At 38.3% G+C, this 26,681-nt stretch overlaps 1 pseudogene; it reads left to right on the top strand.

The window, feature by feature from the left end:
• The first annotated feature begins 1,348 nt into the window (after positions 1-1,348).
• Positions 1,349-25,394, top strand: LOC112643475 (protein LSM12 homolog; annotated as a pseudogene).
• The last annotated feature ends 1,287 nt before the right edge of the window (positions 25,395-26,681 follow it).

Below are 26,681 nucleotides of genomic sequence, written 5' to 3'. Positions count from 1 at the left end.
GAAACTGATTTCCCGGCTCGGGCATCTCCGACGCCAATTGCTCCAGATTCCAGTTAAATAACTGACTCTTAAGAGAGTTGTATTTTTTTTCACATTTTCTTTTATCTAGATTGCCTGGATAGGGATCCGACTGTGAAAAATGACAGGCATTTTTTATTTATTTCTTTTTCTCCATGTTGGTGCAGCGTGTAGAATTACTTGCCCTGAACGTGGTTAAAACGTAAGCATGCTAAATAAATAAATAAATAAATAAATAAATAAATAAATAAAATAAAATAAATAAGCGTGCTTACAGGAAGGCCTGCTAAGACCGCCACTGAGGCCAAATGCACAAATAAAAAAATACTGGTGATTTGCCAAGGAGAATGGGGTTGGGGGAAAAAAAATGACATTCCAGAAAGGAATGTGCTATGTGTGATTAACAAAAGGGAGAGGAGAGGATGACAAGATGAGATTCATTGTTTGGTTAAGAAGATGCCATCCCTTTAACAATATTGGGGCACCCTTTCTTTGACTATTAAAAATTTGAAGAAACAGCTGTCCAAAGAAATCCTCCATCTATATTTCAATTTATAGAAAACCCGGTTAGTGCCTGAAATAGCCCTGAGGTCTTTTTTTTTCTACAAAACTTAACCCAAATTAGAACATTTTCCCATTTATAATTAATCTGTGCTTTCTCAAGAACCTTTTGCTCTGAGATTTTTCCGCCTCAGATTTGTACAAGACACCCTGAAGAATTGTTGCAAACAGGACCAAAGCTTGTCACCTCGTGGGCATTAAAATTCTAATAGATCACAATGAGTCTACCCTTGGGGGACCCACAAAATGTAGGAGATATTAACAAAATGCACTTCATCTCAACCTGGCAGTAAATCATAGTGGGAATCTCTCTGTTAAAACATTTGTGGTCATTTCATGTGTCTTCCTTGTAATGACTGGAAGGGTCCTCTTCCTTCACATTTGGCTTGTTTCCTTTTGAACGTTTTTTTGGCACATCACAACTCAGACTCAGGGCTGTGTCTGCACTACAGGGTCTGCATTTGTGTCTGGTCATTTCTCCGGATGGACCACTGAACCCAAATTATCTAAATCTCCCCTGAGTCGGGAAGGAAGAAGCCCGGGATGGGAGAGGAACAAGATGAGAGATGTAAAATTTCTGTCCTGCTGTTAAGAAAAGACCTAATGCAGTCGCAAGCCTTATGTTTTCATTATTCTTCCCAGTAAAGGGGAGCATCGGATTTATATAGCCCTATCCATTCTTACCCTCCAATTCCATGCTTCATGCTCATCTCCTAAGAAGCTGCAAAATAGCATTTGAGAGATAAGAAAACAGGTGTTAAAAGTGCACATGTGTCACATGGTGAGTCTGACATGGAATGAAACAAAAGAGATGTGGGGAAGGCCTATTTCCCTTCTCTCTGCCTCTTTGGCCTCAAAATCTATCTTCCATGAGCTTGGGAAAAAAGAAAAGGGGATTAAAGGCAATAGACTGTGGATCTGTATATATTTTCATAGCCGAAGCATGTGGATTCCAAGATCACATTGCTCAGTTCACCCCTCTTTGACCAGGTGTAGTTAATGATGCCACACCATGGCAAAATTTCCATTCCACTCTCACTATTACATCATCTGATTTTCACTTAACCCAGTGCTAGCTTTGTTGGATTCCTTTAGGAGGTAGCAGTTAACTCTCAGCTCCACCTTCTTTAATGGTGCTCATTTTGAAGACATTTCCACTCATGTAGGGAAGAGTAGGATCTAGCCTGTGTTTCAGTCCTCAGAGTCACCAGGCATTTTGACTCCTCTGTTTCACATAGACTGTACTGGTGTGTTGTATTGGATAAAAGGTTCACAGTCATGCTCCTGAAGTGACTGATTATTCTCTCCAAATTGCTGAATAGTCGCCTGGAATTGCTTGTGTTGCTCCAAGTGCCCAGTGGCCCATCTGTACCATTCTCTTACTCTTTTTCTTTCTCTCTTAAATCTTGCTGAATCTACTCAAAACACGCTAATAAACACATGGCAGCTAGAATGATAGAGCATCAGAGTTTTGATTCACATGATTGAATTCACACAGGAGAGAAGAAAACAAAGCTGGTTGGAAACTTACAGAAGGAAAGGGAAAGAAGTAGAATGGGTAGGTCTTTACATTTAGATCCAAGCAACGGATAAAATAATTGGGAGATCAAACTGGCAGAACTTCAGCAAGGCTCCTCATTGTTAAAGACAGTCTGTAGAGGGTATTGGTGGATATAAGAAAGATGCACAGAGCAAGGAAACAGACAATGAGCTACAGGCTTCAAAGACTGTTCACACTGACTCTTTCTTTTGTGTTTGGGAAACAGTTCTTTGGGGGGAAACTCTGAACACTGTTTGCAGGTTTATAAATAACCTTTCCTGATAAGAGACATGGAGTGCTCAGAGAAGGAGATTGGTGTTATTAGTTGGGAATAAGGGCTAATTTTCCAGGGTCAGATTACATTATGATAGGTTAAAAATTTCTAAGTAAAAAAAAAAAATTTCTAAGTATTATTTGCCAAGTATTCCATTTCTGAAGGCATAAAATGGCCTATCTCTCATAGTGACATGATAAGTGCCCGACAACAAAAATCTTGCCATATTTGGCAATGGCATGATCCAGTAGTACCAGTTTCCTCATGGTCATCCTGATATCTCAGGACATTAGCCAAAAAAATATGTAAATGATTTCTGTCTTAGTCAGGTTAGGCTGCTATAACAAAATGCCACAGACTCAACACACATGTATTTCTTAGTTCTGGAGGCCAGAAGTCCAAAATCAAGGCACCAACAGATTCAGTGTCTGGTGAGAGCCTACTTCCTGGTTTGCAAATGGCCACCTTCTTGCTGTATTCTCACATGGTGGAGAAAGATCATCTCTCTCATGTCTCTTATAAGGGTACTAATACCATTCATGGGGGCTTTACCCTCATTATCTAATTACCTCCCAAAGACCCACCCTTGAATACTATCACACTGGGGATTGGGGTTTCAACATATAAATTGGTGGAGAGGGAGGAGGGGACAAAGACATTCATTTCATAGGAATGCCCCAGAAACATTCACTGTTTTAACTTTTTTGGCAATATATAGGATAATTTATTATTTTGGTTTGTTGGAGTATTACTACATAAAATATTTTAAAGATTTTATTTATTTATTCATGAGAGACAGAGAGAGAGAGAGAGAGAGAGGCCGAGGGAGAAGCAGGCTCCATGCAGGCAGCCCGATGTGGGATTCGATCCCGGGAGTCCGGGATCAGGCCCTGGGCTGAAGGCAGACGCGCAAACACTGAGCCACCCAGGCATCCCTACTACGTAAAATTTATATGTGGTTTTAAGAAAATATTATAGAGAAGTTTCATTGCAACTTTAAATTCCACATTAAGAAGAGACAGAGCTAATGACACCCCCCCTCAACAATAATTTCTTTAGAAGGCTGATGTAAAAAAAACACAGAAAATATTCTTAACTGTTAAGATATGAATTGGATTCTAAGTGCATTCTCTATCATATAAGACACGGAGAAAAAAGAACAAAGAAAATTCTTAAGTTTACCATTTGCAAGAGGATTTTATGTGACTTCAGTAATCTCTTATCTAGGCATTTAGTAGCATTATAAATTCAAAATTTGCGTAGGAATTATGAAAAGAAATAATATTTCTTAGAGGAAGTACAAGGTTTATTCAAACATGTAAAATATTTTAAAATGATCAGTTACAAACACTATTTTAAATATAGATATCAATTCTCTCTGAATAGGGCAGCAAAATCCTTGTATAAACCTCATTTATCATTTTTAACTGATGACACCAATAACCTCTCCCTCTAAACATTTTAATTCACAAAAATATTAATGCAAAGTTTTGATAAAATTGTAGTGATTCGTGTGGAATTTATATACTGACTTGCCAGTGACTACCTGGGAAGAAACTATGTTAGAGTAGAAATTGAAGCCAAAGAAATCTCGGTTCCAAATCCAGCTCCACTGACTTAGCTGGGTTAATTTTAGTTCTTAAAACTTTCTAAGCATCAGTTTTCTAATCAATAAAAATGAGGATAATAATGTATACTTTGCAGGACGCACATAGACTAGCAATAATGCATATAAAGAATCTGGCATAAAAGGTATTCAAAAAAACAATTGATCTGGATTTGAATACGATGGGGTGGATGGCATTAGAATTAACTGTCCCCATGAATAATTCTAAAAGCTGTATTAAATATTAGACAGTAACCAATGTAAGATCATGATCCTCTAGAGAAAAGAAACATAAAAAAATGAAACATATTAACACATTAGATGAGCCCCATATTCATCTCAGCTTCACCTTGAGGGCATGTCCATGTTCAGAGAAATAGTACCCAATCAGAGAGTGGTAGAGGAGACAGATCCTAGAGTTTAGAACTGCAAATACCACTGGGATTTTCTGGGGAGGGTTTTAGAAAGGAGGGACCTGGGAGAAGGAGCCTAAAAATGTCGTGTGAAAATTGCACTCAGAGCCAACTCTTGAAAAATACGTGTGCACAGCACAGTTCTGGGAGGCCCAGCAAAGAAAGCGGTAGAGCAGGACAGAGATTTTAGATGGAGCACTGTTGGGAGGGCAGAGGTTGGGATTTATGCCCAGTGATTACAGAGAGTATTTGGTGAACTCCCAAGGCTTCGGGTGAAGACTCAAAGGCCATACCCTAAGTATAAGGACCATGTCATAGCAGTAAGAGCTATGCCCTACGACTAAGGACAATGATAGACCTTCCCTAAGAGAGCCAAAAATCAAACCTCAACATGATAGAGGCAATGTTTGCCTTCCTGATTAAAATTTAATGTTCTGTTGAGAAAAATACCATCATCCAAGATCTGTATTGCCTATACTCACAACATTCGACAAGTAACTAAAAATTACTACATATACAAAGGAGCAGGAAAAAAAAGTTACTAATAATCCATAGCAGGGGTTAGAAATGTTCTCTGCTAAAAGAGGAAGCAATAAATATTGTAGGCTTTGTAGGCTATATGGTCTCTTTTGCAACTACTCTGCTGTCGCAGTGTGAACGCAGCCACTGACAATAGGTAAATGAATGAATATGGCTGTGTTTCTATAAAACTTTATACCTAAGCACTGAAATTTAAGTTTCATATAATTTTCACATGTCAAGAAATATTCCTTTTTTTATCCAATTAAAAATGTAAGACCTATTCTAGGCTCGGGGCTGTATAAAAAGAGACAAATATTAGTCATAAACATAGATGCAAAAATCCTCAACAGAATATTAGAAAAGCAACTCCAACAACATACAAAAAAAAAAAAAAGATTATATGCCATGACCAAGTAGGATTTATCCTAGGAACACAAGGCTGGCTTCACATCTGAAAATCAATTCATGTCATAGACCATATGAATCAAATAAAGAACACATTTTCATGAGCATTTGACAAAATCCAATACCCATGCACAATAAAAATATTTTTAAAATGAGTTATAGAAGGGAATTTCCTGAATCTGAAAGAACACCTAAAAATAACTACAGTAAAAACCGTATTTAGTATTTAAAGACCAAATGCCCCCAAGTTCAGGAATAAGCCAAGAATATCTGTTCTCACCATTTTTACTCAATGTTGTATTAGAGGATCTAGCCAATTCAATCAGCAAGAAAAGGTATTTAAAGGCATCCAGATAGGAAATAAAAAAATAAATCTATCTCTATTCACAGATGGCATAATTTTATATGTAGAATATCTTAAGGAATCTATTAAAAATCACTATTACAACTAACACACAAATGACACACAAATATAGCAAGGTTGCAGAATATCAGATCGCTATACACAAATTAATTGTATTTCTATACACTAGTCATGAACAGTCTGAAAATGAAATTAAACAATTCCATTAAAATAGATCAAAAATAAATAAAATACTTAGGGAATAGATCCAACAAAAGTAGTACAAGATGTATACCTGAAAAGTGGTAAAAAGATTATTGAAATAAATTGAAGATCTAAGGAACTGGAAAGCCATCCCATGTTCATGAATCAGGAGACATAATATGGTTAAGACAGCAATACTCCTCAAATTTATCTACAGATTTAATATAATCCCTATAAAAATCCATCCAGGCTTTTTTTTTTTTACAAGAGCTGACAAGCTGATCTACAAATTTATTATGGAAATGCAAAATATCTCACTTTTATACTCTAAACAGTTTTGAAGAATGAACTTGGAGGATTTTCACTTCCCACTTTCAAATTTACTATCAAACTACAGTTATCAAGACAGTATGATACTGGCTTAAGGAAAGACACAGAAATCAATGAAACAGAACTGAGAGTCCAGAAATAAGTCCTTATATTTATGATCAATTGAGTGATTTGCCCAAAAAACTCATTGAGGAGAATCTTTCCTGTAAATGGTGCTGGGACAATTGGATATCCATTTGCAAAAGATGAACGTAGACTTTTGCCTCACACCATACACAAAAATTAACTCAAGGTGGATGACATTTTTTTAAAATATTTTATTTATTTATTATTTATTTGAGAGAAGAGAACTTGAGCTGGGAGAGGGGCAGAGGGAAAAAGAATCCTCAGCAGACTCCTCATGAGTGCAGAGCTAGATGCAGAGCTCCATCTCATGATCTTGAAATCATGATCTAAGTCAAAATCAAGAGACAGGTGCCCAATTGACTGTGCATCCAGGCATCCAGACCTGGATGACATATTTAAATGGGCAATCTAAGGGCACCCGGGTGGCTCAGTCAGTTAAGTGCCTGCCTTCAGATTGGGTCATGATCCTAGGGTCCTGGGATAGAGCCCCACGTCGGGCTTCCTGCCCCTCACGTCCTGCTCCTCGGGGAGCTTGCTTTTCCTTCTCCCTCTGACGCTCTCCCTGCTTGTGGTCTCTCTCCCTCTCTCTCAAATAAATAAATAAAATATTAATTAATTAATTAATTAAATGCATAATCAAAAACAATACAACTTTTATATGAACACATAGGATAAAATCTTTGAGACTTTGAATTAAGCAGTTTTTGATATGACACTAAAAGCATGGTCCATAAACAAAAAAGTTGAAGTAAACCTCATCAAAATTCAAAACTGCTTTAAAATATATCATTAAGACATGAGAATATGGAGGTGCCTGAGTGGCTCAATTGATTAAGGGTCAGACTCTTGATTTCAGCTCAGGTCATGATCTCAGGATCACAGGACTGAGTCCCATAACAGGCTCTGTGCTTGACACAGAATCTTCCTGAGATTCTTTCTCCCTCTCTCTTCCTCCCCTTCTGCTGCTCCTCCCATTCCCTCTTTCTAAAATAAATAAATAAATAAATAAATAAATAAATAAATAAATAAATAAACAAACAAATAAATAAATAAATAAAATCTTTAAAAAAAGAAATGGAAATACAAGCAACAGATCAGGAGGAAAATATTTGTAAAACACACATCTGATGAAGGATATACAGATAAACAGTTGCAGAGTATATAAAGGATTGTTACAACTCAATAGGAAGCAAGCAAACCATTCAAAAATAAGCAAAAGATTTGAATAAACATTTCACCAAAGAAGATGTATGAATAGCTAATAAGCATGTAAACATCATTAGTCAGTAGGAAACTGTAAATTAAAACCACAATGAGATATCATTTCACACCCACTAGGATGGCTATAATAAAAAAGACAATCACTAATGTTGGCAAGATGTGAAGAACAGAAACACTGATACATTGTTACTAGGAATATAAAATGGTGAACCACTTTGGAAAACAGTTTGGAAGTTTCTTAAAAAGTTAAACATAAAGTTACCACTTGACTTAGATATTCCACTTCCAGGTATCTACCCAAGAGAAATGCATATGTTATATACCCACACAGAAACTTGCATATAAATGTTTCTAGAATCATTATTCATAATAGCCCCAAATTGGAAAAAACCTAAAAGTCAATCAACTGATCAATGGATAGACAAAAATGTGCTATAAGAAAAATATTACTCACCAGTAAAAAGGAATCACCGACTGATACACACATGCTGAGATGGATGAACCTCAAATATTCTCCTAAGTGAAGGAAGGCAGACACAAGGAGCACAGAACATTTGATTCTACTTATATCAAATGTTCAGAACAGGCAAATCTATGGAGATAGAATGTAAAGTAGTGGTTGCCTGGGACAAGTTTGGGAAGGGAGGATTAATAGCAAATAGTAGGCTGCTCTCCCAAGATGGTGGCTGCACTGGGTGGAGTACTGAAGCACTGGGAGCCAGGCATCCTGAGGGAGGTGACAGGAGCCTCAGCTGCTTGGTGAATGGTAACCTTCCACTACTAGTCTGAAATGCTAGCTTTAAAACGTTTCTCTTCCAGTGGAAAGCCCAACCATGCAGACATCTTCTTGCTCATAAATTTACAGTATGTTTTAGAAGTGGAGATAATTAATAATGGAACAAGAAACCTAACTGCACTCAATGTTAATAAGCTTGCCAGCAAGCACAGACAGGAAAAGAAAAGAAGCTGAGCTAGGCCCAGTGCTGGTGTCTCCCTAAAGAGCCTGCAGCTCTTCCAGACCATACACAAGAACTTTAGAGACTGTAAATGACAAGAAAAAATCATAGTCATGGAAGATGTTGTTTATACACCCCTCACATCAGGTGGAAAACTATAAAAGCAAGCAAAGGGAGGAGTGCACTGAGCCATGTACACAAAATAGTTTAAAAATACTTTAGAGATGTGTAAAGCCGAAAGATACTGTAGCGTTCATAAGCCCTGCAACCACAGAAGGAGGTTGCCCTTGTCATCCAGTATCCACACACATGGAAGATTCTTCTAGTGCCCAGCCAACAAGGTATGGTGGTGGCTTCAGCGGAGACAGGCCAGGGGAGAGAAGGAATCCTATATTTCCTGCTGGCTCTTGTTAACGAAGAATCAACATTTCCAAATCTCAGACTTGAACAAACAAAGCACCCAACAAAAAAGAGCAAGAGAAAAATTTTAAAGTTGGGGGAAAAAACGGCAAATAATAAATAAACAATACATAATAAAATAAAACTTATTTATGATGATTATTGAACAATTAGATAAATTTACTAAAAATCATTGATTTGTAAGCACGATATAGGTGAATTTTATGATATGCAAAATATGCCTTAATAAAGTTAAAAAACATCACCTATATCCTCAAAAAGTAAGAGAAGATTTTGAAAACTTCAAGTAGAAACAGAATGACACACATACAAAAAACAAAATCAACTTTTAGAAATTAAAATATTTGAAGGAGGAATGAAAAACCCAACAGATGGCATGCAAGATAAATCTAATGAATTCACTTTGAAATTTAAAAAAAAAGTGGAAAAAGATAAAAATGTTAAGAAAATCAGAAAGTCAGTTAAGGGGGGTCAGCATTTGAAAAATAGGTGTTCCTTGTAAGAGAACAGAGAAATTGGGAGGAAATTTCAGTGAAATAATGCAATAATTTCTTAAAACTGCAAAAACATGAGTTAATAGTCTAAAAAGGCCAAACACAATAGAGTATACCAAGTATGTTATCATGAAAATCAAATAATTTGGGGATAAAGAATTTTAGCTTCTGGAGGAGAAATAAAATCCAGAGTGGTTTGGGTCTCCTTAGTAATAACAATGGAAATTAGAAGACAGTTCAACCGTCTTCAGAATTCTGGAGGAAAATTATTTTCATTCTTGGATTTTATATCCAGCCAAATTATCAATCTTCTTGAGTATAGGTAAAAATCCATTCAGACATAGAAGGACTCACAGTATTTACCTCCCATGCACCTTTTATCAGGAAGGTACTTGTTGATGAATTCCACCAAATACATGTATTCCAGCATGTGTTCCATGTTGAGGTATTCCATGAAGAAGGAGAAATAGGAATAAAGAGATCCAACACAGGAGAGAAGCAAAGGGAATACCTGTGATGATGATGATAGGAGATCTCAAAACTATAGGTGTGCGCAAGTCATTGAGGACAAATAGTCCACATTGGAAAATGCCAAGAGAGAGTGTCTTTTCAAGATGAAATTGATAAAACAAACAAAGAAACCAACAAGCAAAACCTAATGCATAAAAAAAAAAAACCCTAATGCATCTTAACCTCTTGAGTGTAAATTTAGACAACTGGTAGAGAAGTTGTAACTGAATTTAATGAGTAAAAAGGAATTTTAAGAAAATGGCAATTATTAACTTCAGCAATAACCAATAGTTGTTGAGGCAGGAGATGAAAAGTAATTATAGCTCTCTAACTGATCTGAACAGTATTTCTGAGCCATAACCATATAGACACTGAATTTTTATCTAAATGTATTTATAACTACATTTGATTGATGAGAGAATGAAATGATACACATATATATGGGGACAGGAAAAAAGAAAGCTAAAACTGCTGTTTCCATGGTGAGAAATCAATATAAGAATCAACTAAAAAAATGGAAAGTGAGGGGGATCCCGGGGTGGCTCCTCAGTTTAGTGCCTGCCTTTGGCCCAGGGTGTGATCCTGGAGACCCGAGATCGAGTCCCACATCGGGCTTCCAGCATGAAGCCTACTTCTCTCTCTGCCTGTGTCTCTGCCATTCTCTCTCTCTCTCTCTCTCTCTCTCTCTCTCTCTTTCGTAAATGGATAAATTTTTAAAAATCTTAAAAAAAAAGAATGGAAAGTGATTGCCTATGGTGAAGGGAAAAATTGTGGAGAGGGAGGAGGAGCACTACTGTTTTACTTAACAAAACCTTATAGATATGACTCTTTAAACCATGTGCAGGTATAAATTTGATCAAAAAATATTTTGTTTCAAAAAGAAAGGAAAATATAGAAGTGTAACCCTGACACATTTTTTTTCTCAACTGAGTTCTTGGTGTTGTCAAGACATCTTCCTGAGCAGATTGCAGCTAAGGCGGAAGACTAGAGGCCACCAAGAGCTGCAACAGTTTCTTACTTAAACTAACAAATAACTAGTAAACCTACAGGCAGATTCTTTAATTTGATAACTGTGCTTCCATTCTCTCGAGATATCTATCATTTCCTCATTGATAAACCTTCAATTTCCCAACAGATGAATTCAGCCACAATTCAACATTTTCTTGTCTTACGTTGACATAAAGAAGTAGAAAATTAATAAGCAGTGAGACATCATTTTCTAGTCAACATACTTTGGCATCAAAGTTGGGAGGGAAGGAAGATAGTAAATATGCTTTTTTTCTCACTTTTCAAATCAAAAGTTGAACATATTTGAGTTTTTCATCCAATTGGATGCACTACATTTTCCTTTTCCCTGCAGTAGTTGTACAAGTCAATAGTTGTTTAAAGTCAATGAGAGTAAGTTATCTCACATTGGCTATCTTTCAACATCGAATTGTCAAATATTGAAAAGGCAAATAGTCTACCTCCAGCCCCAGTAACAACTTTTCTTCTATTTCTAAACTCTATTTTTAAAGCCTTTCTACTTATACTTCCTTAAAAATATATGAAAATAGGGATGTGATATTTTTGTTTACCTGGAAACCCAAGTGAGCTCCTAATTTTGTACCTAATGCCAGTTTCTTGTTTTGTGACTCAGACTTGAACATGCCATATTGTTTGCTTATTAATAAGTTTCATAAAGGCCAAAAACCTTACAGAAGGCCAATTTTTTCCATGGTAAATTCAGTTAGAGCTGAACTTTGCAAGATCATAAGACCCTGTGAGCATTAGCTATTTATGTATTGATTCAGTCCTAAAATAATGTCTCTGTCACCCTGCACTGAGGTTTATACAATCCAGAAACAATAAATAGCATCAAAGTTCTATTTAGAACCAGTATAAAGGCCACATATTTCTGATGGGATCTCAAAATATGAATATTACCTAGCCTTATAAGTCAGCCAGCACACTTGCATCAGTACTAAGTCTTGAGAACGACTAATCCTACTGCATTTGTCCGGATATATCCAACTGCTAGTAGCTGAAAACTCTAACTCAAATTGGCTCACACAATAGGAAATTTATTGCTTTGTATAAAAAGAAGTCCAGGGATTGGGTAGGAGTCAGAATTAGTGGGCAGCCCAGGTGGCTCAGCGGTTTACCACTGCCTTCAGACCAGGGTGTGATCCTGGAGACCCGGGATCAAGTCCCATGTTGGGCTCCCTGCATGGAGCCTGCTTCTCCCTCTGCCTGTGTCTCTGCCTCTCTTGGTCTCTCATGAATAAATAAATAAAATATTTTTTAAAAAGAAGAGTTAACAGTGTCTTAAAGATATGATCATAAACCTAGCTTCTTTCCATCTTTCTCTATGGAGCCTCAATGAATTGGTTATGCCCTCAGCTCGGTTCCCCTCAGGGCTGCCAGTATATTGCATTTTGGGGTGTCATATCCAAATACACCATCATCCAGGAGAAGAAAGGAGCCATGTCTTCCTTTCCAGAAACCCATGAGCAGACTTCTCTCTTACCCATTGGCCATGATTGGGTCAAATACCAGTCCTGGACTATTGAGGCAAGGGAGTGACATTACCATGATTGGCTAAAACTAAACATCTGAGATTAAAGGTTCAAGGAGTCACACAAAGACCACTAACTATCTCCCAGACTCTTTCTTCTGTTATTCTACTCTTTGACCTCCCAACCCAATTTCCCAGTGTGTTCTCTGAGGGGAAAACAAACAAACAACAACAACAAAAACCAATTGTATCATGCTTCTCCATTTCTTGGAAACTTTCCTCATCACTATTCTTTCTCCTGTACATAAAACTTCTTCCTTGTCTTATAGATTTTCAAACATACTCAAGTTTCTCCTATCATAAAAACACATGCCTTCTCTAGCTCCGGAGCCGCCCCCCTCATTTCTCATCATCCCCTTAAAGCCAAATGTTGAACTTGCTAATTCATTATTCTGGTTTTCTCACTTCTCCTCGATCAATCTGGCTTTTGTGCAGTGACTTTACACAAAACTCACTGAGATTATCAATGATCTCTGTGTTATAATGGGGTATTTATTCCTCCTTTGAACCTTTGCCAATATTAACTAATCCTTTCTTTGGAAAACATATTTTCCCAGTGAATCTCATCATGACCCACGTATTCCTGATTGTCCTCTAACCTTGTGATTCCTTCCTGGCCTTCTCTCTAAGCTCCTTCTCCTATATTTCTATACCCAGCCATCAAGTGTCAGAATATCTCAAGTCTCAGTCTCTAGAGCCCTTCCTTGTAACTCTATATGTCCAAGATAAGCTCACCATGCCCATGATTTTACTTATCATCTGTATGCCATCAAGTCTCACATCTGATTATTTGTTACCTTCAAAACCCCAAGCTTCCTAAATCATCAACCATCACCCAGGTACAATGATATCTGTATAACCTTTATTCTGAGATCATCTTCCACCTTTCCCACACCCTTCACTTTTTCTCTACGTCTTCTAGAACTTGTGATATGTTAGCAGAAAACTACTCTTTTCATCCTCAGCATCTTCACGTTTTTGGCCTAATTGAAATTTGAATATCCCCTTATGACATCTCTTTCCTTGCAGCTCTTTCAAGTGAATGCTGCCTTTTCCCTTACATCCTGCTCACCTTTGGTCCCAGAAGTAGGGTAGGCACCACCTGCTTCCTGTTGCTGCTTTCACAACATTTCTCCTCCCACTTCTAAAAAAATGACATCTTTTCTTTAAAGGACATCACACTTGACGACCTGCTACCCCTTCTTATTGCTGTCATCTACAGATCTGCTGCCAATCCCTCTCATTAACTGATCATTTTAGTGTCTGACTCACTGTTTCTCCTTCTTTCTATTCCCATGACTACTTTCATTTAAATATTCGAATAAACGAGCCACCAAATGCCTCAAGAGCTCTGTTCCTTAGTTTCAAGGATCTTTTCAATATTTTATTTATTTATTTATGAGAGACGCAGAGATTGAGGTGGACACACAGAGGGAGAAGCAGGCTCCCTGCGGGGAGCCCAATGCAGGACTCAATCCCAGGACCTGGGATCATGACCTGAGCCAAAGGCAGACGCTCAACGACTGAGCCACCCAGGCGTAAAGAAAAGGATCTTTTCTTTAACTCTTCACTCCCATGATCCTTATCATCACAAAAAGCTGAGTGCCTTCTAAAATATGTATATCAAAGTATATATCATCACCATCACCTGTACCATCTCCACCACCTCTTCTTTCATTATCTGCCTACTTCCCAGAGAAAATAGAAGCCATTGAGAACACCTTCAGTTTCCCACAACCGATGGTACAAATTTACCTCTTTTGTTCCTTCTCACCTTTCATAAAGGAGGTATCCTCCACCCTTCCTAAGGCTATGCTCTTCACCTATGTGCTGGATCCTGTGGCCTCTTGCTTTTTGAAGGAACCTGATCAAGGAAGTACTGCTGCCTCTCCTGTATTTTATCCTCTCCCTTCTTCTGTCTCCTTATTGTAAGCATTCAGACATGTTCAAACCTTTCTCTTCTGAAAAGAGAAAAAATAATAATGCTACCTCTGAGTTTATGTCAGAGGAAATGAATACCTTCTAGTTAAAGGCATTTTCTCTCCTTTTCAGTGAAGCTTCTGACAATGTTGTCTACACTTGCTGTCTCTTTCTCCTAACCTCCACCCACTCATCAATTTTATGCAGCGAGGTTTCTGCCCACACTGCTCCCACTCACCACTTCACAGAAATTGCTTTTTCCAAAGTTACCAAGGACCTCCTAGTTGCTAAATCCTACAGACGCTTCTCTCGGTCTTTATTTATTGACTCATATTTTTAATGTATACAACATATAACCCAGATGACTGTCCTGAAACTTTCTTCAGTTTCAGTACTCTTGGATTTTTTACTCTGACTGTTCCTTCTCTATTTCTTTTGCAAGAACCTTTTTCTCCATGTGTCCCTTAGTTGTGATCCTCTTTTGCTCCACAAGTTCTCTGTAGGCAATCTCATCTATTTCTATGGCTTAAGTTGTTATTTATAAGCTCATGATTTTAAAATTTCTATGTAGGTCAAAGTCTTTTTCCAGAGCTTCTGACTAGTATAAATTACTCCCTACTGAACATCTCCACTTATGTATCCCACGAACATCTCAAACCCCAGATGCTAAAACTGAACTCAGTATTCTTCTCCTGAAATGACTTCTTCACTAATCCAATGAATGGCTGCGATATTATGATTTATAAATAGAGTATGGAAGCCCTTGAAGGAGGAGCTCTCATGAACATTCGATTCGTTGCAGCCTGCATAACCAGCAGGGAGGAGGAAAATAGTTTTTATCTTGACACAGGAGGACATTTTTCACACAGAAATTCATCTCCTGAAAGAAAGAAGGAAGATCCCTCCCTGTCCCAGCAACAATACACTAATCAGCATCGCCTACAGCGAGTAAGAAACTGCCACAATCCGAGACTCTTATTCAGTGATCTTTTGTTCAAAACAATCCTTTGAGTTTCCTCCTAAAACTGACTCTCCAGTCTTCCCTATGGTTCTTCCATAGCTTGCATGTCCTGAATTGCAATTCTCTGCTATTCCCAAATAAACCCATTTTTTGCTAGTAAAATATTGTATTTTTAAGGTTAACATAAGAAATATATTTCTCATATATTTCATCTTTGTCCATGGTTCCTGACTCCCAGCTCCTAAACCCCTTGGAATTTCCTAAGTAATGAGACCACTAAAGATGCCTTTTGGTGTATATATGAGGTGACTTTTGAACCATACCTAAAGATGGAGACTGGTTCCCAGAAGAAACAACCCTGTAATTAGAGAGTTAGAACCTTCAGCCCCACCCTCCTAATCTATGGGGAGAAGATGGGCTGGAGATTGAGTTCAATCATTAATGATCACTAATGATTAATCATGATTATGTAATGAATCCCCCATTAAAACCCAAAAGGACTGGGTTTGAAGAGCTTCTGGGTGAGTGAACAAGTAAGTGGAAGTGCTAGAGAGTAGCGTAGCTAGAGGGCATGGAAGTTCTGTGCCCTTTCCCCATCCTTGCCCTATGCATCCCTTCCATCTGGCTGTTTCTAAGTTATACCCTTTCATCACAAACCAGTAATCTAGTAAGTAAAATGTTTCTCTGCGTTCTGAGAGCTGCTCTAGCAAATTAAACAAACATAAGGAGAAGGCGGTTGTGGGAACCTCTGATTTACAGCCAGTCAGAAGTATAAAGAACAATATGGACTTGTGACTTACATCTAAAGTCTAAAGAGAGGGTCGTGGTAACCTCCAATCTGAGTCTGTCCATCAGAAGCACAGTAACAGCCTGGGATTTATGACTGGCTTTTGAAGTTGTGTGGGTGTTAGGGGTGCTGGGAGGGTTCTTATAGGACTGAACCCTTAACCTCTGTCAGAATTTAGTTGAATTCTCAGACATCTTACTGTTGTCTGAAATTGCTCGATGGTGATTGGGGAAGCGCCCCTCCGCACATATGTTAGAAGTGGGCCCAGGAATCATTTTAATGGCAACATTTCTCTCCCACCTTCAACATCTCATTCAAGCACCAGAATGTCTCCTGAATCCATTCACTCCACTCCCACTGCCTCCTCCCTACTACAGCCTGCTGTCTTCAAAGGGATGAGGCCCCTGAATGGAACCCAACACACGTTCTCCTTCACTTCCAGGATTCTTACATAGTACTCTCTTCATGGAAACTTGCTCATACCCCCCTCTCCCTAGATGTTGCTTACCTTTTAATTTTTTTTTTATTTTTTTTAATTTTTATTTATTTATGATAGTCACAGAGAGAGAGAGAGAGAGAGAGAGAGAGAGGCAGAGACATAGGCAGAGGGAGAAGCTGGCTCCATGCACCGGGAGCCTGATGTGGGATTCGATCCTGGGTCTCCAGGATCGCGCCCTGGGCCAAAGGCAGGCGCCAAACCGCTGTGCCACCCAGGGATCCCTGCTTACCTTTTAAATGATGAGATAAGCACGGCATGTTCTACTATATGTCGGCAAATTGAATTTAAATAAAATTTTTTAAAAATAAACAAATCTTGGTAAATTGTCATATTTCTTCCCATTTATTGCAACATTTTGAAATTCCCTAAATAGCTTCTGTCCATTAGACTATCATTTCAATCATTCTTTTAAATTATTCCTTGCTCTCCTTTGTTCTCCAATTACAGTATCCGACAAAATTCCTGGCCTAATCAGCTCAATCCTTCAAATTCTCTGTTCCTTCCCTCCGGTCACCATAAGCCTGAAAAAGATGCACAGAACTTTGCCTCTCTTCAAACCCCCTGTCACCTTCTCTTTTCTCATTCCTCAATGAGTCAATGAACATTATCCAGTGAAAATTTCCTCAACTTTCTTTCTGCCCTACAAATATCTTTCTTTAAAAACATTTTTTCCTCCTTTTCTGCCTAGTACATGTATCTCCCTCATTCTCACCTAAGGCTGATTTCTCTTCCCATGCTTGGATTCCATCCCACTTATTATCTTTCTGCATACAAACATGTTTGAAGAACCTTCATCTTTAAAAGCAAAACAAAACTAAGATGTCTCTCGTCCCAAGTAGTCTTCTAAACACTCAATATAGAAGAGCTTTGAATTCTTGTCTATAATTCCATTCTGCTCTATATTCACTCTTTAATTTGCTCAAACATGGTTTCTGTCCCACCCTGCCACTGAAACAACATTTACTAAGGTCAACAAAAACTTCCATATCTCCTGCATTTTCCAGAGCCCATGGACTTCACTCTGTTCTTATTTTACCTGCACACTCTGTGGCATTTGACACTGTTGACTTTCTACTCTTCCTGCTTCTAGAAGAATGCTTCTTTTGTTGTTGCCCACCTCTGGTTCTCCATTTATGCTATAGGCTTCTTTCTCCACCAATTGTCTGTTCTTTTTTTTTTTCTTTTCTTCTTTCTTTCTTTCTTTCTTTCTTTCTTTCTTTCTTCTTTCTTTCTTTCTTTCTTTCTTTTTCTTTCTTTCTTCTTTCTCTTCCTTCCTTCCTTTCTCTTTTTATTTTACTTTTTTTTATTCTTTTAACTGGTGAAATTTGAGAAACATACCATTTCTCTAAATATCTTCTATAAATACAAAACTTATTCACTCTTTCTTCTTGTGGTAAAATACACAGCATAAAATCAAACAAGCCATGTGTACACTTCCATGGCATTAAGTATATTCACAGTGTTATGCAACCATCACCACTATCCATCTCTAGAACTTTTTCATCCTCTCAAACAGAAACTCTCCTCCAATTAAACAGAAATTTCCCCATTCCTTTCACCCCTCCCTTTAGCCCTTGGAAACCATCATTCTAATTTCTGTTTTTATAAATTCAACTACTCTAGGTACTTCTTATAAGTAAAATTATAACAATATTTGTCCTTTTGTGACTGGTTTCTGGACTATTGTTCTTTTTTTTAACACATTTGGACTCATAGCAGGAAAATGTCAGGCTTTTGCCTAAATTTGTTATTTCATCTAGTTTTCTGAAGTTACAGACTCAATTTTTTTATTATTCCTTTCTCTTTTATTATTTTTTATTTTGTTTGTTAAATTTTACTGAGATATAATAAACATAAAACATTATGTTAATTTAGGTGCACTACATAATGATTCAGTATTTGTATATATTATAAAATGGTCACCACAATAAGCCTAATGAACACCAATTACCACATATAACATCCATTACCAATTGCCTCTTAACTGTTGGTTTTGTCCAGAGCCTCAACCTTGGCTCTTTGCTTTTCTTATTCAGAACATGATCCCTGGATAATCTTAGCCACATATTTGGCTTTGGCTATCTCTTGGTACTTTCAATTGTTCTCTGACCTCTCTTTCTTCCTCAGAACTTTCAGATAATCTTGAATCCCGACACTTGATGTCTCAGAGGTGCATTATAAACACTGTGTTTCAAACCCCACTGACCCACCTCCTCCTCCGGCTATGACACCTGGCTCCATGAATAACATTATATCAGACCCAGGTGCTCAAGCAAAGCCTGGGAGGTATCATCAACACTGCAACTCCCACTCACCCTACAGGCACAAAGTCTTACAGTGTCATCTCCTAAAATCCCCTCCTGCCCTTCCCCATTCACTCGTATCACTAAGCCTTGCCCAGGCTTTTTTTCATCTTAGTACAGTCACTACAGTGACTGGGATCACATCAGTGGATGTGATAAAACACCCATTTTTAATTGGGTGTTTTATCCCAGTCTGGCCCTACTTCAGTACACACTTCATCAAGCTGCCAGAGTGCCCTTATCCAAAATACAAATCTAACTCGTCACTTCCCTGCTATGAACCCATCAAGGGCTCCACCAGCAATCAGGACAAAATTCAAATTCATTAGCTTAGTGGAAGGTCCATTCATATTCTGACCATATGTCAACCCCTTTGGCCTCATTTCCTTCTTTTCCCCAGTGAGAGCACCCTTTGCACAGCCACAAAGAATGCTCTGTTTCCCTACTGTCAGGGATTGTTTCATGCCTAGGGGCCTTCCCACATACCACTCGATCTGACTGTTCTTCCCTTCTTTCCTGGACCAGCTGACCTACTTACTGTTTAAAAACTACCTCAGGAGTCGCCTCCTCCGAGAAGCTTTCCTGACCCCATCATCCAGTTAGATGTCCTCATACAATCACAGCACTCTTTGTGTGCACCAAACACAGCATCATCTTCCTATATGGTTCTCTGGAGACTAAAAGCTTCATGTCTTATTCAGCTTCTATGCCACTACTTGGTACAGAGTCCAGCAAATAATAGTATTTGTCAAATGATTAACTGACAATGAAGAAATAGACTTAGGAATCTGTCCCACACATTGTCAAAAATCAGATTCTGTTAACAAAATATATAGATGGAATAAGCTCTTAGCTACTAGACTTTATTTAAAGTTGGAGGAAAGCTCATATGAAAGGAAATATTTTCTAAACAAATATATTGCATATTTAAACCAAAAAAAAAAAAAAACACTTTAAGAAAAGTCCAAGAGCTTTCTAGAAAGTAGTGTAGTAAACTTTTTATTCAAACAGAAATGGTTTCTATAAATACTGGCTCTCTTGAATACTTTGTCCTAGACATAAGTAAATGACTCATTCACATAAGGACGTTTGCAGAAAATGTACTGTATTCAGATATTCTCTGTATATATCTTATCTGACCTCAATAGCAAAGAGCTATGTAATGTTATATTTGCAATACAGCTTGCTAAACAAAGTGAAAAGAAGCATTAAGCAATGATGACAGAAATCAGCATAGACAAGGTGCATAATTGAAATTGAAACCAAAAAGATGTTTTTTTTTTCCTCGAAATAAAGCAGAGCATGTTAGCCTGCATTATTTGAATAAATTAAATTCTCAGTCTAAAATCTCTTTGGTAGCAGCAGTGTGAGTTATTTTTACAAAGTCATTTGTTTTAGTTTTGCAAAGCTTTGCCATTTTCCTCTCAGATTTAAATCCTTATGTGTTTCCTTTTGGCTAATACTACATGTAACCTGCCATTCTGAGCATCGACTAGCCTAGTGTAGCCAACGGCTGCCTGCAAATGTATTGACTATAAGCAGAAAGGGGCAAGGGTGCTTATAATTGGCTTCACATAACTCAGTTTGATTTAAAAACACAGTTTGTCCCCTAATAAATATTTTACAAACACTGGCTATGTGCCAGGCACTGTGATTGCACTAAGGTTTAAAGATGATTATGACAATGTCTCTCCTTTCAAGGAATTCTCAATCCCAGGGAGTAAAACAGATCCACACATAAGCCAACTCAACCATCAAAAGTAAGCGCTACGCTGGAAGAATGAATAACATGCCATGAGGTTAAGAAGGTAGGTGAGTTTTACTTTATGGAGGAGTCAAGGAAGAAGAGGGTGGCATGGACGGTTTCTACAAAGATTTGATCTGGCCTCGATGGCTGTGCAGAATTTCACCTAGTGAAGAATGAGAGGTCCAGGACAGAAGGGCAGCCTTGGAAGGGTAACCAAATCAACAAAGGCCTGATGGAGAAATGCTCAATGTGTTCGCAGGTGATTGGGCACTGGGCTGGAGCTCAGAGAACGTGCAGGGAACAGCAGGGAATGGAGTCAATACAGAAAGTTTATTTAACAACTGCATTTCTCAGAGTTCACATTTTTTAAATAAATTAATGAGTTTTGCCATATCTGCATACCACCTGTACTACTATTTACTTAATATTGTTGTAAATGACTCTCTTTGTAAAATATAAACGTCTACTTTAGCTTCATGTTAAGCAATAATATCCATGAAATTACACATTTGAGGTACTAATCACATTTCCCCAATAGTCGTTAGAATAAAAATAAGTAATAAAGTCATATAAATGTGTAGTATCGTATCACCTAAAATTGTCTTTCATGCCACTGGGGGCACATGCTCCACACTTTGGGAAATACCTCGCTGCATTAATAAGTAATATGAAAAGGAACAGCTTTGGCAAACTATTAGTTTTATTTTCCAAATATTGGGAGAAATGAGGAAAACAATGCTTCTATGAAAAGATTGTCCAATAAAGCAATCTTGAAATTCCTGCTGGAAGCAAGCAGATAATTGTTTTAAAATGCTGAGAAACAAGTGATTAGAGAGAAAGTTAGTTGAGTGAGGTGAGAACAGGAAGGAATCACACGATCATATACAGGAAAAAGCTCTGTGGAGGCAAGAATTCGGTAGGAAGAGCAGACTGAGGGCAACCTGAAACTGATTACTGATTCATTTCTTTTTTTTTTCCCAGACGCTAAGCTGTGTCATCCAACATGGCAAATGCTAGTTACATGTGGTCATTTAAATTTAACTGTAAGTTAATTAAAATTAAATAAAATAAAATTTTCAATGCCTTAGTCATGCTAGCCACATTTCAAATGCTCAATAGCCTCGTGTGGCTTGGGTCTTACAGTAGTCGAACAGATAGAGGACATATCCATCGTTACAGAAAATTTCATTGGACTGTGCTGCACTAGACAAATATCCATCTACTGGCTGGGTCTTACGCTATCAAACTACAGTGCCTCAAGGGGAAGATTGTTAAGCTGAAAATACAGAACGGGAAACATTTCCCTCCTAAGGACAGTTAGAGGACAAGGCCTCCAGTAATAGGGGAAACATGGCTTTCCCTAATCAGGAATGGGCTACTGGTCTGATAGGACCTTTGGATGCCTAACTTAAGCACGATTAATAACGTAAAATGCTAAGCATTCAAAGAAATTCCAAATTCCTTTATGCTATCACTCAAATTCTCTGCTGTAGCTCTTCAGAATATAAATTACAAAAAGGAAAAAGAAAACTTGACAATGCCCATAAGTGAAAGTTCCAGCTACTGAAGTCTATGCTTCTAGAACCCCAAGTCTCCACTGAGTGCCAGCTATGTCTCTGAGCCAGGCTATCTCCCTAGCAGATATATTTGCTTACGCTTCGTCACACTTTAAAAATTTCTCCCAAATATATCATCTTCTGATTTTTCCTTTTTAGCTCCCAGCATGTAATTTTACGTAGGTGCTATTGTTCTAGTTACTATGACCATGTAATCACTTCTTCTGAGCCTGCACTTTCCTGTTGGTACAAATGGAATAAATATCTGCAGCAAAGAGTAAATTAAATGATGAAAACACTGATTTGAAAAGATACAGGCATCCCTATGTCTATTGGTGCACTATTTAAAATAACCAAGGTGTGGAAACAACCCAAGTATCCGCTAGTAGATGAATGGATAGAGAAGATGTGGTATATACACCCAATGAAATATTACTCAGCCATCAAAAAAGAATTAGATCTTGCTGTTTGTGACAACTTGGATGGAATTAGAGGGGTTTTTGCTAAGTGAAATAAGTCAGATAGAGAAGGAGAATTACCATATGATTTCACTTATGTGTGGAGTCTAAAAAATAAAACAAATGAACAAAAAAAAAACAGAAACAGAGTCATAAATACTGAGAATAAACTGGTGGTTTGCAGAAGGAAGGAGGGTGAGGGGATGGGCAAAATAGCTGAAGAGGATTAAAAGGAACAAACTTCCAGTTATAAAATAAATAAGCCATGGAGGTGAAAGTACGGCCTAGGGAACACGATCAACGGTATTGCCATAACATTCTATAGTGACAGATGGTTGCTACGCTTATTGTAGTCATCACTTTGTAAGGCATTTGGATATTGAATCACCGTGCTATAACCTGAAACTAATATAATGTTGTGTGTCAACTGTACTTCAATAATACATTTTTAAATAAATAAATGAGTGAATTAGATGAGACAGCACATAGGAAGTGCTTACTACAAACAGAAAATGCCAATAAATACATGTAATATGTATTGTAATGCTTCCATTCACATAATGGTTTTCTAAAGACTGGTAGACCTGAGATTCAATATCCCCATCTGTGAGCCTACCACTTGACACCTAACAACCACAGCCTTGATGGTAATCAAATCAACCAATAGCCACTAAGTATCACCTCTGTGCAAGACACAGAGTGTATAAGTGGTCTCCGGGATGCTTACAAATTATAGGCATGACTCCCACATTCAAAGCATTTAATTTTAATGAATTAGAAGAACTTCAAGAGCATTCATTAGTGAGGAAAATGAAAGTTGTGCCTGCCTTCGATAAGGCTTCAGATAAACTTTGAAAGTCATGTCAGGGTTACCAGAATCATCGGAAACAATGGTCCAACAGTGAATAGAGGGCCTCAAAGTAGGAGGCATATTTCGACAACTTAACTGCTGAGCCTTTTCATACCTTTTTGATGGCTAGAAGGGTTTATAATAAAGATCAAGGGACCAGAGTCTCAACACTGGCAATGGTGAAAGCTCAGAGCTTGAAATTATACCTCCCAGTTGGAGAATCACATTAGTGAAACATGAAGTGTGTGAATGCAAGTCCTAGTTTGATCATCCATGAGTGTATGTGTCATATTTGGACAAACTAAAAAATACTTAAAAAATCATTTGTACATAAATAAACACGAGGCCTCTAGGTTAAGCTCTAACATGATCTCTCCAAACTTCTACTAAAATGTTTGTAACAAATCCAAAAAAGGATGTATACATTTCCAAGGCTGCCACTTAAAAATGATACTCAGTTGATCTGTAGAATTTGAGAGGAATTTCCTCTAACAGCTAAGACAAAGCAGACAGAGCAGCTGTGTGATACCCACATGAAAATGAGGAGCAAGACCACTTTACCACTCCTCACTGTTTAATCACTGGGTCAGAAAAATTGCAATCCAAAAAGTGGGCAACTTACCATATGAGTGATGCTTTTTGAGAAGTCAGAGTCCCTTCCCCTACCCCCTTCTCCCTCTCCCTCAGAATCTCTTTCTCTTGTCACAGAGATGGCTACCCGCAGAAAGCAACTGGGCACAAAGAGAGAAGGGGTGATATATGTGAAGGCTTGGTCCTCAGAAAGGTTCAGGTGAGGGTGTCAGGAAGAGCTAATGACAGCATTCATGGGGATGGAAATTCTGGTGCATGTGATTTACTCAGAGTGCTAGAAAGCCAGAAAGCAAGGCTAGGAGACCTCATTTCAGTTCAACAGAGCTGCACCAGAAGAAACCGCTAAACATTTGAAATGGGGTCATGAATCAGGTATTATCCAACTGTATTTCTGAGAAGGACTTTTATCTAATGCCCAAGGGCAGAGTTGAACAGAGGGTAACTGATAAACTCTATCCGTTGGCAAATACTGGGTTTGGATTAAATTTTGCCTCTCAGAAGATAAATTAAAAAAAAAAAAGCAATTCAATTCAATATCCATCAGGATTATTAACTTCAAGCAATGGAAACCAAATCTAACTACCCTAGCAAAAAGAAAAAGGAGGAGGAAAAGAAATACAAAGGGAGGAGAGAGGGGCTTTTTCATTCATTCATCCATTTATTCATTCATTCAACAAGTCTTGATTGAATCCCTACTAGTGCCAGAGGCTGTAATATACCATTACCATGTGTGTATGTGTGTGTGCGTGCGTGCATGCATGTGTGTGTGTGTGCGCGCGTGTGTTTGTGTTTCTAGATAGACTTACCCAAGACCTCAGGAAATGTGCTGCTGAGAAAGCTGGTAGATAATTTGATGGGTATGGCACGAAGTTTCTGGAAGATAGGTTCACATGTCAGAGATGAAAAGAAGAGAATGTTCTACTGAAGCATCTCAGACTTGCATCTCAGATTTAAGAATGGTTAACAAGATCACAAACGTCAGTGCTTTGATCTCCCTTGAGAGATCACCCTTGAACTCTGGAAAAAAGCATTCTTAATATAAAATTCTAAATATTTTCCAGGTTACAAGGTCATTCCCTTTGCTTATGCCAAAATCTCAGTTGGATCAAATACAAAACACAGAGGAATTGGGAAGAGTACAGGCACAGTGGAGCTGGTCCCGATGTTGGTTGTCCTGGACGGGGAGCAACAGGTTCTGAAAGGAATGTCAGAAAGTGACTAGAAGCAGGGTGACTAGTGGCCCATCGTGGAATGGGAAGCAACAAGGGTGCGTATGACACAAAGGAGGAACTGTCAGATGGAGAGTTTAAGAAGAACTTAAGACAACATTCTTCCCTTCTACCTCCCTCCCTCCGTCCCTCTCTCTCTCTCTTCCTCTCTCTCTCTCTCCCCCTCTCTCTCAGATTTTATTTATTTGAGACAGTGAGAGCACAGAAGGAGAGGGAGAAGCAGAGTCCTAACTGAGCAGAGAGCCCAGCGCAGGACTCGATCTCAGGACCCTGAGATCATGACCTGGGCCAAAGGCAGATCCTTCACTAATTGAGCCACCCAGGCGCCCCTCTTCCCTTCTCAAAACACATTAGACCCAGGGTTTTTCTCCAGGGGCATTTCTAACATTTTGATGGGACATTTCTTCCTTTTATAAGGCTATCCCATGCTCTGCAGGGTGTTCAGCATCCTTGCTACTGCCCACTAAGTACTGATAACTGGACATCAATCAATTTCCAATATCTCACACATGGCTACCACTTACTTCACAAAAGACTTCTACAAAATATCCGTTCTTCCCTGTGGGGTCTCACCAGCATCAAAGGGTGCTATCATCTTGTCAAAGTGGCAAGCCTCTTCCCACATCACCATGGTTTACTCGTCAAGAGCATCTAGAAAACATAAATAAACTGAAGACAGGTCACCTAACTAAGCAGCAGTGGGGGCACCGCTCCAGCGAGAACACCAAGTTCAGTGTAGAGGAAGCTACTCTTCCTCAAAAGCAGGCAGGAGGGATCCCATGGGGGGTGGGGACAATTGCAATTGCTAATGTGCCACTATTTTTTAAATAACTCGGTTGTTTTTTAAGAGGGAAAAGTCAAATCTTTTCAAAGGGATTTTTTTCCCAAATACTAAATACCTGTTTGTTGACCAAAGAGTATTATTAGGTGTTGGCCTTGCTGTCTGATGAGGTCAGTAAGGACACGTGCTGGGATGTTTAGCAAAGCTGGTTAGCGTGGACATGTTTAGTCAAAGGGGAGTGGGGAGGATAAAAAGTGGCTTATTTTTTCTCCAATTATTTAACTGTTTCATCTTATTTAACACCACACACACACACACGTGTGTGCACATTTACCCTCCCCCCCATCCTTTCCCCCCCCCACCAGAAGCAAGTAGAAAGCTCTGCTTTTAGAACTTCCAGAAAGAAATGAGTAAAAGAGACAGGTAGACCTCTAATGCTATAGAACCACCACTCTATTATGTTACGCTAGTTTTCTTTTTCTTAGAAAGAGTAATGAAA

The sequence above is a fragment of the Canis lupus genome, chromosome 1 (assembly GCF_003254725.2).
Source record: "Canis lupus dingo isolate Sandy chromosome 1, ASM325472v2, whole genome shotgun sequence".
Classification (NCBI taxonomy): domain Eukaryota; kingdom Metazoa; phylum Chordata; class Mammalia; order Carnivora; family Canidae; genus Canis; species Canis lupus.
This window is presented reverse-complemented; position numbering and strand designations above follow the sequence as displayed.